Source organism: Ranitomeya variabilis, chromosome 8 (genome assembly GCF_051348905.1).
Source record: "Ranitomeya variabilis isolate aRanVar5 chromosome 8, aRanVar5.hap1, whole genome shotgun sequence".
Classification (NCBI taxonomy): Eukaryota; Metazoa; Chordata; class Amphibia; order Anura; family Dendrobatidae; genus Ranitomeya; species Ranitomeya variabilis.
The window spans coordinates 23386897-23409073 of record NC_135239.1 but is presented as its reverse complement, the minus strand read 5'-3'; the positions used below and the strand labels follow the sequence as shown (position 1 = coordinate 23409073).

The 22177-nt window shown below is 47.6% G+C and overlaps 1 long non-coding RNA gene across 1 annotated transcript in view; it reads right to left on the bottom strand.

Annotated features, from left to right (window-relative positions):
- LOC143787339 (uncharacterized) overlaps positions 1-22177 on the bottom strand; it is a 28063-nt gene that overhangs the window by 1298 nt on the left and 4588 nt on the right. The window contains exon 2 of the long non-coding RNA XR_013218334.1: positions 2612-2703. This is a non-coding gene — a long non-coding RNA (uncharacterized LOC143787339). The remainder of the gene's footprint in view (positions 1-2611; positions 2704-22177) is intronic.

Below are 22177 nucleotides of genomic sequence, written 5' to 3'. Positions count from 1 at the left end.
TAGTAGTTATATTCTTGTACATAGGGGCAGTATTATAGTAGTTATATTCTTGTACATAGGGGCAGTATTATAGTAGTTATATTCTTGTACATAGGGGCAGTATTATAGTAGTTATATTCTTGTATATAGGAGCAGTATTATAGTAGTTATATTCTTATACATAGGGGTAGTATTATAGTAGTTATATTCTTGTACATAGGGGCAGTATTATAGTAGTTATATTCTTGTACATAGGGGCAGTATTATAGTAGTTATATTCTTGTACATAGGGGCAGTATTATAGTAGTTATATTCTTGTACATAGGGGCAGTATTATAGTAGTTATATTCTTGTACATAGAGGCAGTATTATAGTAGTTATATTCCTGTACATAGGGGCAGTATTATAGTAGTTATATTCTTGTACATAGGGGCAGTATTATAGTAGTTATATTCTTGTACATAGGGGCAGTATTATAGTAGTTATATTCTTGTACATAGGGACAGTATTATAGTAGTTATATTCTTGTACATAGAGGCAGTATTATAGTAGTTATATTCCTGTACATAGGGGCAGTATTATAGTAGTTATATTCTTGTACATAGGGGCAGAATTATAGTAGTTATATTCTTGTACATAGGGGCAGTATTATGGTAGTTATATTCTTATACGTAGGGAGCAGGATTATAGTAGTTATATTCTTATACGTAGGGAGCAGGATTATAGTAGTTATATTCTTGTACATAGAGGCAGTATTATAGTAGTTATATTCCTGTACATAGGGGCAGTATTATAGTAGTTATATTCTTGTACATTGGAGCAGTATTATAGTAGTTATATTCTTATACGTAGGGAGCAGGATTATAGTAGTTATATTCTTATACATAGGGAGCAGTATTATAGTAGTTGTATTCTCAGTATCTCCTATGTGATGTATTTGCTCAAGCCCCAGTGATTGCCACGTGATGTGTATTTAGCAGTCTCAGTGTCTTCTATGTCATGTATATGGTAGTCTTGGTGTCTCCTATATCATGTATATACAGCAGTCTCAGTCTATCTTATGTGATGCATACAGCAGTATTAGTGTCTCCTATGTGATATATACAGCAGTCTTGATGTTTCCTATGTGTTGTATATATCAGTCTTGTTGTCTCCTATGTTATGTATATACAGAAGTCTCTGTGTCTCCTATGTGATGTATACAGTAGTCTCAGTGTTCCCTATGTGATGTATACAGTAGTCTCAGTGTTTCCTATGTGATGTATACAGTAGTCTCAGTGTCCTGTCATGGTTCCCAATGGCAAGGGAACGTAAGAAACATATAAGTAACGAACGAGCTCTCGGGTGATGGAAACTCGAGTTGACCGTGAGCTAAATCTACCACACAACTAACAGTAGCCAGGGAGCATACCTACGGCTTCCTATATGCCACGCGCCAGCCGGAGGACTAACTACGCCTGGTAGAGGAAGAAACAGACCTGGCTTACCTCTAGGGAAATACCCCAAAAGATGATAGCAGCCCCCCACATGTAATAACGGTGAATTAAGAGGAAAAGACATACACAGTATGAAAGTAGATTTAGCAAAGAGAGGTCCACTTACTAGATAGCAGAAGGATACAAAAGAGGACTTCACGGTCAACTGAAAACCCTTTCAAAAACCATCCTGAAATTACTTTAAGACTCCTGTGTCAACTCATGACACAGGAGTGGCAATTTCAGCCCGCAAGAGCTTCCAGCTACAGAGAATAACAAAACTGCAAACTGGACAAAAGGTACAAAACAAAAGGACAAAGTCCACTTAGCTGATCAGCAGACTAGTAGCAGGAACATGCAACCGAAGGCTCTGGTTACAATGATGACCGGCAAGGAAAAGACTGGAGAGCAAGGCTAAATAGGAAACTCCCAAACACTGATGGAAGCAGGTGAACAGAAGCAGCAAAGTGCAAACAAGTCACCAGTACCACCAGCAACCACCAGGGGAGCCCAAAAAGCGGATACACAACAGTGTCCCCTATGTGATGCATACAGTAGTCTCAGTGTCTGCTATGTGATGTATACAGCAGTCTCAGTGTCTCCAATGTGATGTATACAGCAGTTTCAATTACCCTTATGTGATGTGTATACAGCAGTCTCGGTGTCTCCTATGTAGTGTAAACATCAGTCTCGGTGTCTCCTGTGTGATATATATACGGCAGACCTCCCAGTGATTGAATTCTATAAATGTAACTTGAGCAGTGATGAATTTTCAGTTTTCAGGAGACCTGCAGCTTAATATACATCTGTGTTTGGAAAAACATACTGTTTTGCTTGCAAAGAGTTACAGACAGATGCAAAAATGGCAAAGAAGTTACGAGTAGCAACATTATCCATAACACCAAACATCACAGCAAAGAGAAGCAGCTTTAGCCATCACATTAGGGGCCAGTTAATGAACTGATCAAATATAGTAGAATAATTTTCAAGTTAATAATTTTATATGAAAGATGGAATAAATATCCAAATGACCCCTGGCGGAAAAACGGGGTCAATCCATCCCAAATATGTTTCTTCCTTAATACAGAGGGTCTTGCCCCAAACCAGCTCCTTTTGTGGTTACACACAGAATAGAAATATTAAAAAATGTATTTCACCTGAATATACTTTCTGTAATAAAAGTCGGCTTTTCTAAACCCCTTGGTAATGTTTTCCTCCATCACCTCCAGCTCGACCGTCTCGTTTTCATCTGGAATCAACAATATATAAATCTACTTTATTGCTCTATTTTGTCACATAGTGAAATTACTTTGCACTTCTCTTTCTCCTCCTTTGAGCAGTTGGATTTTGGGAGTCATTTTCTTGGCTGCTCCACTTTCATCCGTCTTTCAGCGCAAACATTTGCTCTTTGAACCTTGGACCACAAACCATTTACTTCCACCACATTCTCCGGTCTATAACCCTGAGTGTCAGACTCTGAGCAATGAGCGGCACAGTACGGCTAAACCTTGTGAGGCCAGCGCCCTCGGTAAATACTGCAGGCTTTTTGGGTTTGTGATTGTTGCATCTTATCTGGAATCTCAATCAGTGGTGCCGTATGAATGAATGATGGCGAAAAGCTCGTTAATTGGCCTGTATACAATTCTTGTTGTCATAATTATTTCCTGATGGATTTGGCTAAACGTAAGCAGCTGGGAGGGCGAAATTTTTAGAAAAAAAAAATCCCTTAAAAGGAGGGTGTGCGGGGTCAGAAATTGCGTGTGCTGGGATCCTGACCGACTTTACAGTATGTTTATCTTGGATAAAGTTTACACCCTATAGGGATTGCAGGAATGAGACCCAGATCATCAGTGTAGGGGGAAATGTACTGTTGTCTGTGTGGGGATGGAAGAAAATTTGCCATTCAGGGTTTAACTGCCGAGATCAATAATGTCATCGCTGCTTTCTTCTCTGTTTATTTTTTTTTTATTGATTTTAGTTGTAAAGATTCATACATTTTTATATTCAGCCCTAAAGAAAACAGGTTCGGCAGAAGTAGATGGAGAAGAGATTTCACCTAAAACGTAAAGCAGATGTGAACTTTACTGACAAAGAAATGTCTGTCACATAATTCACTATTAAGCTGCAAAGTGCAAGATGCCGAGGGGTATGTAACTAGGAGAATTACTGAGCGCTGAGACTTGTAAAGTGTATCTGCAAATGCATAATAATATTACTACCTCTATAACCTAGCAGAAGGCAATATTTCACTAAAACAAAGAAAAACATAATCCAGTGCCCTGTTCAAAACAATATACAGTTGTGCTCAAAAGTTTACATACTCCGGAAGAATTTTTGCTTTCTTGGCCTTTTTTTTCAGAGAATATGAATGATAACACCAAACCTTTTTCTCCCCTCATGGTTAGTGGTTGGGTGAAGCCATTTATTGTCAAACTACTGTGGTTTCTGTTTTTAAATCATAATGACAACCCAAAACATCCAAATGACCCTGATCAAAAGTTCACATACCCCGGTGATTTTGGCCTGATAAGATGCTCAGAAGTTCACCCAAATGTGCTTGAATGGCTACTAAAGGTAACATCCTTACTTGTGACATGTTTGCTTGTAATCAGTGTGTGTGCATAAAAGCTGAGTGAGTTTCTGGGATCCAGACAGACTCTTGCATCTTTCATCCAGCCACTGACGTTTCCGGATTGTGAGTCATGGGGAAAGCAAAAAAAATTGTCAATGGATCTATGAGAAAAGGTAGTTGAACTGTATAAAACAGGAAAGGAATACAAAAAAAGATATCCAAAGAATTGATAATGCCAGTCAGCAGTGTTCAAACTGTGATTAACAAATGGAAAATCAGGGGCTCAACCTACAATAATACCACGTCTTATGTACAAGAATATAACTACTATAATACTGCCCCTATGTACAAGAATATAACTACTATAATACTGCCCCTATGTACAAGAATATAACTACTATAATACTGCCCCTATGTACAAGAATATAACTGCTATAATACTGCCCCCTATGTACAAGAATATAACTACTATAATACTGCTCCTATGTACAAGAATATAGCTACTATAATACTGCTTCTATGTACAAGAATATAACTACTATAATACTGCCCCCTATGTACAAGAATATAACTACTATAATACTGCTCCTATGTACAAGAATATAACTACTATAATACTGCCCCTGTGTACAAGAATATAGCTACTATAATACTGCTTCTATGTACAAGAATATAACTACTATAATACTGCCCCTATGTATAAGAATATAACTACTATAATACTGCCCCTATGTACAAAACTATAACTACTATAATACTGCTCCTATGTACAAGAATATAACTACTATAATACTGCCCCTATGTACAAGAATATAACTACTATAATACTGCCCCTATGTACAAGAATATAACTACTATAATACTGCCCCTATGTACAAGAATATAACTACTATAATACTGCTCCTATGTACAAGAATATAGCTACTATAATACTGCTCCTATGTACAAGAATATAACTACTATAATACTGCTCCTATGTACAAAAATATAACTACTATAATACTGCTCCTATATACAAGAATATAACTACTAGTTGCTGACAGACCTCCTCTTTTGTTTGCAGTGAGAATTTTGGACTTTATCATTAAAATGGAGTTACTTTTCCTATAATGATTAAATATGAAATTAATTGGCACGGATTTACTTTCACCTACTTTTTACGTGATGATAAATATTAGTAGGCTCCTAACGACTCATTATGGAGCCGCTTTGTCTTTATACAAAATGAAGCAGAACCAATTAGCGCCTCCTTATCAGCACTTACCGCTAACACACCATCCACCACTTCGGCTGCAGAATTGTATATTTTTGCAGCATTTCTTCATTAAACCCTTTCCTCCATGGTGAGGGTCGCATGTATTTTATTTCAGGCCGTTTGTCATGAGGACGTTGTATTAAGTTACTCCTGTCATTTATCTCCCGCCGGATCATATATTATACGGTTTGCTTATAACACAGGTGCAGATAATCACCGCTGCCTTAATGATTGCCGCAATTTGAGAAAGTGGTGTTGAACTTAAATCACAAGTTTTCAAAGTGGATTCTATTTCCAGGGCGTTTTTTGTGCAGATATTTACAGCTCTATGGTGGAGGGACTGTTATTTTTGGAAGGTTTCCGCGGCTCGTCGGCACGGTCCTTCTTTATATAGAACTCGGTGTCGTATACAAAGTCATTTCAATTTTCCAAAATTTATTTTATGTCTCGGTAAATTTCCATCAAATGAGATTTTATCACTTTAATCAAGTGTAGAACTTTATTTATTCTATAATCGAAGAGGATATTGGGTGGGGGTTTACAATCTCTTTGAAATCTTTCTTTGGTATTAAGACTTTTTTTTTTTTTTTTAAAAAAGGAAAATTCCCAAGAGAAATAATTTAGACAATGAGAAATAACCAAAAATAAAAGAATAGAAATCATCTTCTGTCAGTAGGTTGAAGATGACGCTGTTGTTAAGGAATTGTTCACATCTATATCACAGACTCTGCTACAGATACTGTAAGTTAAATCGGACTCCGTGACTTGTTTTATGGACAAAAAAAATGAAAAAATTAATTTAAAAAAGGATTCAAGTTTATAACAACACGTCTTCCATAGATTCCAATATTATAAAAAAGATCAGTTTTTCATCCATTTTTTTTAATGTAATCCTGGCTCACCTCTAGAGAAATTTCCCCGAAAGGCAGACCGAGGCCCCCACAAATATTGGCGGTGATTTTAGATGAAATGACAAACGTAGTATGAAAATAGGTTTAGCAAAATTGAGGTCTGCTTACTAGATAGCAGGAAGACAGAAAGGGCACTTTCATGGTCAGCTGAAAACCCTATCAAAATACCATCCTGAAATTACTTTAAGACTCTAGTATTAACTCATAACATCAGAGTGGCAATTTCAGATCACAAGAGCTTTCCAGACACAGAAACGAAACTACAGCTGTGAACTGGAACAAAATGCAAAAACAAACAAGGACTAAGTCCAACTTAGCTGGGAGTTGTCTAGCAGCAGGAACATGCACAGAAAGGCTTCTGATTACAATGTTGACCGGCATGGAAGTGACAGAGGAGCAAGGCTAAATAGCGACTCCCACATCCTGATGGAAACAGGTGAACAGAGAGGATGATGCACACCAGTTCAATTCCACCAGTGGCCACCGGGGGATCCCAAAATCCAATTTCACAACATATATACCTGTGTGTCATCTCCCCTGTATATAGTATATACCTGTAAGACATCTCCCCTGTATATAGTATATACCTGTAAGTCATCTCCCCTGTATATAGTATATACCTGTGTGTCATCTCCCCTGTATATAGTATATACCTGTGTGTCATCTCCTCCTGTATATAGTATATACCTGTATGTCATCTCCTCCTCTATATAGTATATACCTGTGTGTCATCTCCCCTGTATATAGTATATACCTGTGTGTCATCTCCTCCTGTATATAGTATATACCTGTATGTCATCTCCTCCTCTATATAGTATATACCTGTGTGTCCTCTCCTCCTGTATATAGTATATACCTGTGTGTCATCTCTCCTCTATATAGTATATACCTGTGTGACATCTCTCCTGTATATAGTATATATCTGTGTGTCATCTCCTCCTGCATATAGTATATACCTGTGTGTCATCTCCCCTGTATATAGTATATACCTGTGTGTCATCTCCTCCTGTATATAGTATATATCTGTATGTCATCTCCTCCTGTATTAGACCTCGTTCACACGTTATTTGCTCAGTATTTTTACCTCAGTATTTGTAAGCTAAATTGGCAGCCTGATGAATCCCCAGCCAACAGGAAGCCCACCCCCTGGCAGTATATATTAGCTCACACATACACATAATAGACTGGTCATGTGACTGACAGCTGCCGTATTTCCTATATGGCACAGTTGTTGCTCTTGTAGTTTGTCTGCTTATTAATCAGATTTTTATTTTTGAAGGATAATACCAGACTTGTGTGTGTTTTAGGGCGAGTTTCGTGTGTCAAGTTGTATGTGTTGAGTTGCGTGTGGCGACATGCATGTAGCGACTTTTGTGAGATGAGTTTTGTGTGGCTGGCGACATGCGTGCAGCAACTTTTTGTGTGTCGAGTTGCATGTGACAGGTTAGTGTAGCAAGTTGTGTGCAGCAAGTTTTTCGCATGGTGAGTTTTGCGTGTGGCGAGTTTTATGTGTGCTGCGTTTTGAGTATGTGCAAGTTTTGTGTGAGGCAACTTTTGCATGTGTTGCAACTTTTGTGCATGTGGCAATTTTTCCGCGTGTGCAAGTTTTGCGTGTGGCGAGTTTTCCATGAGGCGAGTTTTGCACGTGCGGCGAGTTTTGCATGTGGAGCGTTTTGCGCGTGGCGAGTTTTCCATGAGGCGAGTTTTGCATGTGGCGAGTTTTGCATGTGGCGAATTTTGAGCGGTGACTTTTGTGTTTCGACTTTTATGTGGCGAGGTTGGTGTATGTGTGGTGAAATGTGTGCTGAGGGTGGTATATGTGTTCAAGCACGTGGTAGTGTGTGGCGCATTTTGTGTGTGTGTTCATATCCCCGTGGTGGCGTGGTGATTATCCCATGTCGGGGCCCCACCTTAGCAACTGTACGGTATATACTCTTTGGCGCCATCGCTCTCATTCTTTAAGTCCCCCTTGTTCATATCTGGCAGCTGTTAATTCGCCTCCAACACTTATCCTTTCACTTTTTCCCCATTATGTAGATAGGGGCAAAATTGTTTGGTGAATTGGAACGCGCGGGGTTAAAATTTCGCCTCACAACATAGCCTATGACGCTCTCGGGGTCCAGACGTGTGACTGTGCAAAATTTTGTGGCTGTAGCTGCGACGGTGCAGATGCCAATCTTGGACATACACACATTCAGCTTTATATATTAGATAAATACAAATGTATCCATTTAAGTGATTTTTCTTACGGTTCAAATACCTGCAGATACGTCATGCAGATCACAAAAACGTGGACTTAGTAACTTGTGTACCTGAGCTTCTGTTGTGTAAGACTCTCTGCAGGCTGTAGGTCTCGGCCCATCATGTGTGATACTCTCTGCTGAGTGTGTATCTAAGCCTTTCATATGTAATACTGTCTGTAAGCATCTGATGCTTATTATCGCCTATTAAGCAGATGTATCCAATTTTACAAACATTTCCAATACCAATGTCCTGATGTCCTGCCCGGGAACACACCAAAAATATTCACTTCTGGGCATAGTTTTGCAAAACGTTTCTCATTTACAGTCCACTTTGTAGCCGCTGTATCGAAGCTCATCATGAGTCGTACTGTCTGCTGATCAGGTGTATCTAATCCTATCCTATGTGTGGTACTGCTGTCTGCTAAACTGCAGTATCTAATTTAATCCTGTGTGATGCTGTCTGCCGAGCTGCTGTATCTAAGCCTGTAATGTGTGATACAGTCTGGCTGAGTTGTGGTATCTAAGTATATCCTATGTGATACTGCATAATGAGCCATGTATCTAATGCTATGTGGCTATATGTGATACTGTCTGCCAAGCTGCTGTATCTAAGCCTATAATGTGTGATACAGCCCTACTGAGCTGCTGTATCAAAGTATATCCTATGTGATACTGTCTTTCTGAGCTGCTGTATCTAAGCCTATAATGTGTGATACACTCCTGCTGAGCTGCCGAATCTACTGTAAGCATATTCTTTGTGATACTGTATAATGAGTCATGTATCTAATCCTATTTGTGACACTGTACAAAGAGCTGCTGTATCTAAGCCTATTATGTGTGATACAGTCATACTGAGCTGGTATATCTAAGTTTATCCTGCATGATGCTGTATAATGGGTCATGTATCTAATCCAATGGTGTCTGCTGTATCTAAGCCTATCATGTGTGATACTTTCTTTGTGGTACTACATCCCCCATCATGACCACTCCGGCACCAGTCGACTTCCTGACGACGCGTTTGAGAACATTTGGAAACTTTTCACTTACAAAGGAATTATTACAACTTCTCTTTCTCAGTCTGTGGTCGTGTCAGTGCTCCAGAAAAAAGCGGCAGAACCCCGAGATGTGAGGACACCCCCGCCACATCCCCCCGATGTGTATAAACACAGAGCTGCCATGATTAAGGCTCTCCAGCCGCGTCCTCGCACCGGGGATCACAGACAACCAAGGCAAATACTTGGTCAACATCCAAAAAATACAGCTGCTGACCCTGGTACCTGCTCCCAGTCCTCACATGGACGGCGGTCTGAGCGAGATAGACCCCCGCTGACACCCTGCGAGTGCGGCCCCTGCCTCCACTTACTGCTGTGGTTTACAAAAAATGATGGGGGAGGGTGACAAATAAAATAAACATCTCCTGCCGACAATCCTCAGCGGCTCATGGCCTCTTAATTCCATTTTCTGCATGAAAAATGAGCTTTCTGAAAGCTGCAAGTATGTAGTGAAGCGTAGCAGGTCCGCCGCCTGCACGTGGAGCGGAGCGCCACCTGTTAGAAGCCGGACACTAATACATATAGGTGTGCAGCGCCCCAGAGTCCTGGTCGTTGCAGTAAGGTCGCTCTGCCACTAAGGGGAGTGATGTTACGTCTGACTGCACTAAAGGAGTTCACCTGACCAGGTAACACTCACACTACACTTCACACTCCGGCCACCAGGGGGAGAAAAGGGTTCTATGTATTAGGCCACTCCTCACACTCTGGTAAAACTGGGGGTTGGACAGGAAGACAGGGAGAAGTAACTAGGAAGAGCTAGAGAGAGGACCTGTCAGGGATGGGATCCTGACAGATTCCTAAGAAAGGACAAAAAGAGAGAGAAAAACGGGAATACAGCAAAGAGGTGATAGGACCAGAAGGAGTCGTGCTGTAAGATCGAGGCAACATCCTTCTGAGGCGCAAACAGTCGGTGGCCGGAACGCCGAGAAAGTAAGAGACTTTAAGCATTACTTCAAACCACGGCCGGACAGTCAATTATAGGTTGGCTGTCTCACTAAAACACCTAAGCAGACAACGGAGGCAGCTGTGGGAGAGGGGCGACTCTAGAGTCCCGGAAGAACTCCAGGCCTACCCCGTCATACGGGTGCGTCCTAACCATATTATCTGGGGGACGGAGAGAGAACGAACATCAGAGACAGACAGAATCAGTTGTGAGGACTATCCTGGGGAGCTCAGCAAGGAAGGACTACAACACACAGGCGCTAGAAGGTAGACACTGATTCCCACCTGCAAAGGGAACTCTGGATGTGCCGTCGGACCGGTCGGTCTCAGCCAGCCCTGTTAACAGTGCTCTGGATTGGGTACCTCCAAACCTTCAGTAAAAAGGTAAAGAGACTGCAACCTGGTGTCCTCGTTATTTACCGGCACTGCACCGCACTACCACCACCATCCACACCTATTATTGGGCGCCCCTCAGCAGGGTCACGGACCAGGTCTAGCCACCGTGACAACCCCAGAACAGAGACTCAGAGGCCCGGTACCGGGTACCCCTCGGCCCTGCGGCAGTGGGGGCGATACAACTTGGCGTCACGAACAGGATCTACTTAAGCCTGAAGAATCAGGTCATGTGTGCCTTGGAACTGTGATTTATTGTGCTTGGACTGTGACTTATTGCAAAGACTGTGCATTGTTATTGCCGCCAAGAGTTCCCGCCACAATTCGCCATCGCTGCGCACGGAGGGAGGAGCCTTAGCTTCGTGGGCGGAACCGGTTAAAAAGAAGCGCGGAACGAGAAAGCGCGGTAAAGTGCTAACCCCGGAAGAGGAACTCCGACCTCCAGCAGGTTAGTGGGAGGAAGGGACAGCCATGTCTGAGTCAGGGGAAGCGGAGGCAGCGGTCGCAGCCGTGAACGCAGAGGCAGCTCCGGTCCCCGTAGCGGACGTAGCCGCGGCCCTAATACCACCACTGGTGGCCACGGAGCCCGCTGCCCCCATCAGCCGGTCGGACACTGCCGCTACCACAAAGGCCATAATGCCCTTCTCTATGCCGTACCTGCCCGGAGCGGCCTGGCTCCCGCGATACTCCGGGGAGTCGCACACATTAAATGATTTTAAAGAGGGAATCTGCAGCCTGCTCGAGTTCTATCCCCTGACGGAGCCTCAGAAGGTTCATATGATAATCGGCCAACTCTTCAGGGCGGCTCTGAGAGAAGTGAAGTCCTGGCCCGCTGCGGATAAAGGAACTGCACAGCAGGTTTTTGCAAAGCTTAAAGCCACCTTCGATACCCGCACTGCTACAGAAATTAAACTGACTTTCTATGGATGCAAACAGAGACCACAGGATAGCTTACGGGACTATGCCCTTAATCTCCAGGAGGCGCTGCGGGCTATTAAGCAGAGTGACCCCGGCAGCATGCAAGATGAGGATAAACTCCTGAAAGAGCGGTTCATTGAGGGGCTCCTGTGCAGTCACCAAAGGGGCCAATTACACTTCCTGGCCATGCAGAATCCAGACTTGATTTTTGCGCAATTCAAGGATAAAGCTATCCAGGCGCTGCAGGAGCGACAACCCAGCCGCACAATACCACCCAGGCATCCCGCTCTCACATACCACCAGGAGGTGGCGTCGGATTCCCCAGTTGCCGCCGAGGCCGACGCCCAGAGCCTAGAGGACGACTCCCCTGCAGGACTCCGCCTCCAGATGCAGGAGCTGACCAAGAGCGTTGCTGCCCTGGCCCGGACGGTGCAGTCCCTACAGGAGGCCCCCAAGGAGAAGATCCAGCTGGCCTCCAGACCAGAAGATGTCCCCTGGATGCGACAGAGGAGGACTCCGCCGACCAGAGGCCGGGACAGCGATTGCTTCCATCCGGACGGATGACCCATCTGCCACCGCTGTCACCAGGTGGGCCACCTTGCAAGGTACTGTCCTTTAAACGAGCAACCCCTGGGGCAAAGGGCCAACCCCCAGGAGTAGGACGATCAGGCCCGCAGCATTGGAGAGCCAAATACGTTGGAGGGCGACCAGTTCTTCCTGTTGTGGTCGACGGTATCCCCATGAACGCTCTGCTGGACACCGGTTCTCAGATGACGACTATGTGGAGCGCCCCCCCACCGCCGCAGGGCCGAGGGGTACCCGGAGCCGGGCCTCTGGGTCTCTGCTCTGGGGTTGTCACGGTGGCTAGACCCGGTCCGTGGCCCTGTCTGTCAGTGGGGGACGTCCGGTGCAATAAGTGGTGTTGTAACGGTGCAGCTGTGGGGTGCAGGTCGCGGTAAATAACGAGGACACCAGTTTGCAGTCTCTTTACCTCTTCACTGGAGATCTCTGAGTCCTCAGTCCAGAATACAGTTCACCAGGCTGCGCAAGTCCGGCCGGTCCAATGGCACCTCCAGAGCTCACCTCACAGGTGGAAATCGGTGCCCTCCTCCTTAGCGCCATGTGTCGTAGTCCCTCCCTGCTGTGCCCACGGAAAGTACCCCACAACCGCCGTGTCTGCTTCCCAAGTTCCCTCACAACTCGACTAAATGATGTTCCTCCAATCCTCCGTCCCTTCCTGATGTTACAGTTAGAACGGCACCCGTCTGTCGGATAGGCCTGGAGCTCTTCCGGGACCCTAGAGACGCCCCTCTCCCGCAATTGCCCCCCAAGACTTCGTAGGTGATATGTGTTAGACAGCCCGCCTTAAACTGACTGTCCCGCCGCTGCTTAGAGCATTGCCCGAAGCTGAATGCTATAATACTCCCTCGGCGTTCCGGCCACCGGCAGTGCGCCTCAGCAGGGTGCCGCTCCGGTCCCACAGCACGACCCCTACTGGAATTCTCCCATTGCTTGATCTCGTCTCTCACTCAGCACAATCCATCTCGCCTCCAGTCCCCCCCTGGGTCCCGCCGCTTCCCGGAGCTGGCGCGGACCCGTTACGTTCTTTTCAATGCCAAGCCTCTGTCAGGATCCCACCCCTGACAGAGACCCCACTGCCTCCTCCTCCACAACACCCTCTGCCACTAGGTGTTGCTTCGTCCAATCCAGTCAGCTTTCTGATCTAACTTCCTGCCTGACCCCCAGTTTACCCACTATGGTGGGGAGTGGCCTAATGAATAGAACCCTTAGCTCCCCCCGGAGGCCCGGCTGTGAAATGTATTGGTGTCTGTGATACCTGATCAGATGAACTCCTTCAGTGCCATCGGACGCACCATGGCTCCCCATAGTGGCGGAGCCACAGTACTGCAACGACCAGGACTCTGGGGCGCTGCACTCCCCCCTGGTTAAACACAGTACTCCGGGACTGGGAAGAAAACAACAATACAAGTTAGCAAAAGACATACAATTTTTGTTGAGTGCAATGACAATAAGTATACTTGAACAGGCTTCCCTTTATGGGAGGTAAGGACACTTGAACGTTACAAACATGGCAAAAATATCATAGCAACATGCTATAATTTACTTCTGTTACCCAACCGGGCATTCTACTTAAGTGCAAAATTGTTGAACAATAATTTAACATTGCCTTTAAGGACTCACACACTAAATCCACTAAAGACCTTCCTATAATCACATTATAAGGCACTTTAACTTTTTCATTCTCCTACTTTGGATCTGCAGGACCGCCTGTCCTATCGGCACCAGACCTACTGCCTCTCCTTTCTGTTACAGGACCGCCCCGTTCAGCCAGGGCCTACTGCCTTTTCAACTACTATACACAGTATAGAACATAACTTTTCTTTCAGTTTGAGAACACTGAGCCGGCTCTACTTGGCTCCTATAAAGGACTCACCCACTAACCCTTACGGGTTCACTTTCTGTCCTTAGTCACACATTACTAACTGTCGATGGGGAACGCAGGGTTTACCTTCTATCCCCCCCCCCTTTTCTTATCAACATTATCAACTATCTTCTTTTCACAACATTAAACTTTCTCATTACTTCCTTTTACTTTTTCTTTCAGAGAACATTATCAGCATTCCTTTACAATTAACTAATAGCATACATATAACTTTTACATGTAAATATTATCAGCATTTTCTTCCATTGACATTATTGCTACCGGTCTTAAAGCAATATCACCATTTACGTGCAACAAATGAACATCCCCTTTAAGAGGGGACCAAATCTCTGTGAGGTAGTACATCTTCTCAAGCTACCAGTCCATACTCATCAAAGGTTCCAGTGCGGTATCTTCGCAAAGAGTCCTTGTTTAAGTAAAACCAGTAGGGAGCGCCTTTAATAAGGTGCAAACTATATACAAAAGAGTTCGGATCATGCACTGTTCATGATTCAGCAGTTTTTAAAACTTGTGCAACGCTTTTGGTAACAAAAACAAACAATAGGGATCCCGGGTCAACAAAGGGATCCCTTTAAGAGTTTACCCTGAACGGGTTTAGCAGCCCAACAGAAAACAGTAACTATTTACAGATTCATGGTATCGAGGTTTATTCTTTTAAGTCTGGGGGCGATCTCCGTGAGTACTGCCCTCCTCCCGCCACCACATAAAGGGCATCTGCACCCTGGATAGGGGTCTGGGTACTCACGGTTCTCCTCGGAGTGATGGTCCGCAGACACTTGGCACACAGGGAGATCGGGGGAATGGCCGCAGGTCTTGGGGAATCATCAGGGGGTGGTAGTGTCACTTCCGGCTTGTATTTACGTACATGCAAGGCATACCACCCTTTATCCCCCGAGTGGCGGGTATACTTAACTCGGTCTCCTGGATAGAGATCCCGGCCTGGGTGTCCCTCAATGAGATGCGCCTCTACATCCCGCCGGTTTACAAACACTTCCAAGGCGAGACCGGGCTCCTTAATAAAGCCCCAACCTCCCTGCATCCGGAAGGTGTTGACCACGCCATATCGCTGCGGACCCCAATTCTCCTCAGTAGCCTGCCTGACTTGGGCTTTCTTCTGAAGGTCTTTCTCCCGCTCAGCCTGACGTCGGAGCTCCTTCTTGCGGGCCCACTCCTCTTCTTGCTGCCGCAGCCGTTGGCGGTATTCCCTCTGGCGGATGACCTCGACACTCTCCCCCTCCTCCTGGGCATCCCCTGGGAACCCCATCAGATTGGTAGTGGCCGCGCGGGTCCATTTGAAGGTTACCCATTCTCCCTGGAGCTGCGTGGGTTGTTTAATGGGCTGTAGGGGGCGATCGGCCGTCTGCAGAGTTTCCCAGGGCCTCTCGCATTCAATGCGGCTACACACCCGTCCGGGTGGTCGTGGTGGGGGCGAGTCTACATCCACCAATAGGGGCTCCTCAATCGCCACGCCCGGGTCGGCGCCGTTACCTGCTCCCGCCGCATCTCCGGTGTCGGTCTCCTCTGTAGTCGACGGTGAGAGCGATGCCTGGTGCGGCTCCTCGCCAGGGATGGTTGCTCGCTGGCACAGACTCCGGAACTGCCGGCACAGCTCCTCCACTTCCGCCCCGAGGATTTCCTGATTAGTGATGCAGCCTGGTAAAGACTCCGCCGGCTCCCATTGGTAGAACCTGGCACAGTTCTCCTCTCCCTCTCCGGGGTGGCTTCCGCGCTCCATGCTGCCAATCGGATTCTTCCTCGTGGTCTCCAGCAGTTCTTGTCCCTCCCCGTCTGGAGGGCGGCCTTTCTCTCCTCCACCATCCCACACTAGGAGGCGGGCCCTTCTCCTTGATGGGCACATTCTCTGGACATAGTAATAACGGTGAGGGGCGGGCTCCATTTTCGCGCCACTCTTCCAAGCTACGCCCACGAGGACACGCCCCATGCTCCCTGCGCGCCACATAGTGTTATAATGGCGGCGGTTTTGGCGGGGAATGTCGGGACACAGTCTTTGCAACATAATACAGTCCAAGCACAGTAAATCACAGTTCCAAGGCACACATGACCCGATTCTTCAGGCTTAAGTAGATCCTGTTCGTGACGCCAAGTTTGGAGCGCCCCCACACCGCCGCAGGGCCGAGGGGTACCCGGAGCCGGGCCTCTGGGTCTCTGCTCTGGGGTTGTCACGGTGGCTAGACCCGGTCCGTGGCCCTGTCTGTCAGTGGGGGACGTCCGGTGCAATAAGTGGTGTTGTAACGGTGCAGCTGTGGGGTGCAGGTCGCGGTAAATAACGAGGACACCAGTTTGCAGTCTCTTTACCTCTTCACTGGAGATCTCTGAGTCCTCAGTCCAGAATACGGTTCACCAGGCTGCGCAAGTCCGGCCGGTCCAATGGCACCTCCAGAGCTCACCTCACAGGTGGAAATCGGCGCCCTCCTCCTTAGCGCCATGTGTCGTAGTCCCTCCCTGCTGTGCCCACGGAAAGTACCCCACAACCGCCGTGTCTGCTTCCCAAGTACCCTCACAACTCGACTAAATGATGTTCCTCTAATCCTCCGTCCCTTCCTGATGTTACAGTTAGAACGGCACCCGTCTGTCGGATAGGCCTGGAGCTCTTCCGGGACCCTAGAGACGCCCCTCTCCCGCAATTGCCCCCCAAGACTTCATAGGTGATATGTGTTAGACAGCCCGCCTTAAACTGACTGTCCCGCCGCTGCTTAGAGCATTGCCCGAAGCTGAATGCTATAATACTCCCTCGGCGTTCCGGCCACCGGCAGTGCGCCTCAGCAGGGTGCCGCTCCGGTCCCACAGCACGACCCCTACTGAAAATTCTCCCATTGCTTGATCTCGTCTCTCACTCAGCACAATCCATCTCGCCTCCAGTCCCCCCCTGGGTCCCGTCGCTTCCCGGAGCTGGCGCGGACCCGTTACGTTCTTTTCAATGCCAAGCCTCTGTCAGGATCCCACCCCTGACAGAGACCCCACTGCCTCCTCCTCCACAACACCCTCTGCCACTAGGTGTTGCTTCGTCCAATCCAGTCAGCTTTCTGATCTAACTTCCTGCCTGACCCCCAGTTTACCCACTATGGTGGGGAGTGGCCTAATGAATAGAACCCTTAGCTCCCCCCGGAGGCCCGGCTGTGAAATGTATTGGTGTCTGTGATACCTGATCAGATGAACTCCTTCAGTGCCATCGGACGCACCATGGCTCCCCATAGTGGCGGAGCCACAGTACTGCAACGACCAGGACTCTGGGGCGCTGCATATGCCTTACGTGCTTTATAAACGGTATTGGGAGGACACCGATATTACTCGTGGCCCCGATGACGATTTCACCATCATAGCCAGTAATGGTCAGCCGTTGCCACAAGTGGGATATAAAGAGGTCACCATCAAGGTGGGGCGGGTGGAACTGAAGGCCCAAGGGATTGTAATTGTTGATATTGACCGCCGTGAATGTAATCCCATGATGACCATCGGTACTAATGTTATAGAAAATTGTCTTGCAGAAGTTATTGTTTTGTTGCAACAGGTAGCAGAAACCACTGGCCATAGTGAACAACGCGCCCTGCAAAAAGAAATCAGAGCTCTGATGCAGAGACAGCAGGTAGAGCTGACTGGTGGTGAGATTGGTCGTGTCACTGTGAGTGATTCAAACCCCATCGCGATACCCCCCCAGGAGTGAGATGTTAATATGGTGTCGGGCAGCCATAGGCCTCAGGGGTAAGGACTACCAGGCCTTGGTAGAACCCGTATACTCAGACAATAGGCCTACTATCCTGACAGCCCGGGGGGTGGTCGACGTCCGCCAAGGGAGGGTGCCCGTACGTGTCCTCAATTGTGGGGAGGAAGAGGTTCACCTCACCAAGTATGCCACGCTCGCCAAACTGTTCGTTGTTAATAATAGTGTGATACAGACACCTGAACCCTTGGTCCCGTCAAACGTGGCGGAGGACAACGGTTCTGCAGGGCACTCGAAAGATTGGTGTCAGGAATTGCATGTGGGCACTGACTCTACCCCAACCCATCAGAAACAGGGGGCCTACAGGGTGGTACACGAGTACGAGCAGGTATTCAGCAAACACCCCTCAGATTTTGGGCAGGTGAAAGGGATCCAACATCATATCCCCACGGGAGATCACCGACCCATAAAAGAGAGATATCGCCCTGTACCCCCAGCTCATTACCAGTGTGCCAAGGACATGTTGCGAGAAATGAAGGAGGCTGGGGTGGTGAGAGACAGTTGTAGCCCCTGGGCAGCTCCATTAGTCCTTGTTAAAAAGAAAGATGGTACAATGAGGATGTGTGTTGATTACAGGCAGTTGAATTGCATTACACATAAGGACGCATACCCACTGCCCAGGATAGAGGAGTCTCTGGCTGCCTTAAAATCTGCTAACTACTTCTCTACCTTAGATCTCACCAGTGGGTACTGGCAGATTCCCGTGGCGGAGGCGAACAAAGAGAAGACGGCCTTCACGACACCGATGGGTCTCTGCGAATTGAACTACATGCCCTTCGGATTGTGCAATGCCCCGGGGACGTTCCAGAGGATGATGGAGTGCTGCCTGGGGCACAAGAACTTTGAAACCGTACTGCTGTATTTGGATGAGGTCATTGTCTTCTCTAAGACCTACGAAGACCATCTGAAACACCTGGCTGAGGTGTTTGAAGCCCTGTCCAACTTTGGCTTAAAGGTGAAACCGTCCAAATGTCATCTGCTGAAACCCAAGGTGCAGTACCTGGGCCATGTGGTGAGCGCTGAAGGAGTGGCCCCAGACCCTGACAAGGTCACGGTGATCCAGGACTGGCCGAAGCGCAGCAACCTCCACGAAGTCCGGCAGTTCCTCGGGCTGGTAGGCTATTACCGGAGGTTCATTAAGGACTTCACCAAGAAGGCTGTGCCCTTGCAAGACCTGTTGGTGGGCCAATCAAAGAAGACCAAGGGGAAAAACACCCCATTTGATTGGAACGAGGGGCTGGAAGGATCCTTCACTTGCCTGAAGTCGGCACTGACGGGAGAAGAGGTATTGGCCTACCCTGAGTACGACCAACCGTTTGTGCTGTATACGGATGCCAGCAATGTAGGATTGGGGGCCGTGCTGTACCAGGTCCAGAAAGGCCAGGAGAGGGTAATCGCTTACGCCAGCAGGAAGCTTCGTCCCACGGAAAGGAACCCTGACAACTACAGTTCCTTTAAGCTGGAATTCCTTGCCATCGTCTGGGCAGTGACAGAGAGGTTCAAACACTACCTGGCCTCAGCGAAATTCACCGTCTTCACGGATAACAATCCGCTAATCCATCTGGATACCGCCAAACTCGGGGCCTTGGAACAGAGGTGGATGGCCCGGCTGTCCAACTACGACTTCACCATCAAGTACCGGGCAGGACGCAAGAATGCAAATGCCGATGCCCTGTCCCGAATGCCCAATTTGCCAGAAACGGGAGAAGACCCGGAGGCACTTGAAGAGGTGGAGCTGCCTGCATTCCATCGCCCCAAAGCCACTCAGAACTCCCATCATGTGAAGAACAGGCACAAGAACCAACCGGATGCCATGCCGAATCCCCTGCCCCACCACGGATGGGCGGAGACCCAGGATGGTGACCCCGCGGTCCGTCGGGTGAAAGAGCTCTTGACGCAGGCAGGGTTGCATCCCGGCCCAGATGATCCACAGGAGACCCAGCAGCTGTGGAAGGGGAGAAGCAAACTATTTATCCATGATGGCAAGCTGTGCCGGAGAAGCATTGACCCACGTACTCACGAATTGGTATGGCAGATAGTAGTGCCAAGGCGAGATGCGCCCATGGTTCTGGGAGCCTACCACGATGGAGCCGGACACTTCGGATGGAAGAAGCTGGAGAGGCTACTCCGAGGGAGGTTCTATTGGATTGGCATGAAGAGAGCCATTGAGAAGTGGTGTCGGGAGTGTGGTCCATGTAGCCTACGCAGGAGGGACCGTGGCAGCCAACGGGCTCCCTTGCAGCCTATCATCACCAAGCGGCCGCTCGAACTGGTCGCGCTGGATCATGTGAAGCTGACACCTAGCCGGTCAGGCTATGTCTACGCTCTTACCATCGTGGATCACTACTCCAGATTTTTGGTGGTTGTGCCTGTCAAGGATCTAACGGCCAGGACGGCCGCCAAGGCTTTCCAGCAGTACTTTTGTAGGCCCCATGGCTACCCGGAGAAGGTACTGACCGATCAGGGACCAGCATTCGAAGCGGAAGTGTTCCAAGAGTTCTGCCAATTGTACGGGTGTAAGAAGATCAGAACCACACCGTACCATCCCCAAACCAATGGGATGTGCGAAAAGATGAACCAGGTGGTGATCGACTTACTAAAGACCTTGCCCGTAGAGGAACGGAGCCTGCGGCCAACGAAGTTGCCTGACTTGGTGGACATATATAATCACATCCCAGTAAATTCCACCAACTGCACTCCAGCGTACCTGATGCGAGGAAGGTCTAGCAAGTTACCTGTTGATCTGGATATGGGGGTCCTAACCCCCGAAGATACCTCGCCGGATGCCGATTGGGATACCGAGAGGCGGCAAAGGTACCGCAAGGTACAGGAGTGCGTGGAAAGAAGCCTTGCTCAGACCAGGCAAAAACAGGAAAGGGACTACAATCAGCATGCCCCTGCAATTCCCTTGCCACCTGGTGAGCACGTACTCAAACGAAAGAGGAGGCTACACAAACTCGACGACCAATGGGAAGCAGAACCGTATACTGTCCTGCCATCCGATTTTGACAACACGAAGGTTTGCCTCATCAGCAAGGATGGAGGGGAGACCTCGACAGTGATATCCAGGGACCACCTTAAAGCCTGCCCTGAGAAACTGAGAGCGAGGGAAATGGATCCAGGAACCTCCCCACTTGTAGAAAAGGAGAAGATGATCCACACTGTCCTTGGTGACTTTCCCCAGTCCTGGACTCAGATAAATCAGGCCATCGTGGTACCTGTTCTAACGTTCCAACAGCCGAACCCACCAGAACCAATGGTGGTACCAGATCATCCGGCCCCGCAGCCTCAACAAGCCCTACCTGAAGATGCCGTGCCAACCGTTGAACTGGCAAATCCTCCCTCTGCTATCGGCGAGCCTGCCGTACCCACTGTTGCTAGCAGCGGCCCTGAGAACCCCAGCCTGCCAGTGCTACCCAGACTCACTAGAAGTGTAGCTAGAAGGCAGTGCACTACACCAGCAGTAGCAAGCATAGTGGGCCCTGTTAGGCCAGTAGCAACCCCTGCGCTGCGAAGGTCGACACGCAGCACCAAGAATCAAACTCCCCTCCGCTACAAAACTTGGAGGTATTAGTGAGGGCTGCTATTTAGTTAACAATTGTTTGTGTGCATATCTTTTGTTGCAGGTTTTAAAATGGACAACGGAGTAATGGACAGTGAATTACTCCAAAAACTTCTAAAAGGGGACCCCTTTGTTTACCCGGGGTCCCCGCTGTTTCAACCACCGAACTGAGAGTCATAAACTGTGCATGACCTAACTTTCGCAACGTTCAAGAGTCCTCACCTCCCATAAAGGGAAGCACTGTTATGTTTAATTGTTTATGGTATTTCAAAATTTTGTGTGTTTTCTGTTAACATGTATTGTTGTTCTTGTTTTCCCAGTCCGGGAGTACTGGATTTAACCGGGGGGGAGTGCAGCGCCCCAGAGTCCTGGTCGTTGCAGTAATGTCGCTCTGCCACTAAGGGGGGTGATGTTACGTCTGACTGCACTAAAGAAGTTCACCTGACCAGGTAACACTCACACTACACTTCACACTCCGGCCACCAGGGGGAGTGGTTCTATCTAGTAGGCCACTCCTCACACTCTGGTAAAACTGGGGGTTGGACAGGAAGACAGGGAGAAGTAACTAGGAAGAGCTAGAGAGAGGACCTGTCAGGGATGGGATCCTGACAGATTCCTAAGAAAGGACAAAAAGAGAGAGAAAAACGGGAATACAGCAAAGAGGTGATAGGA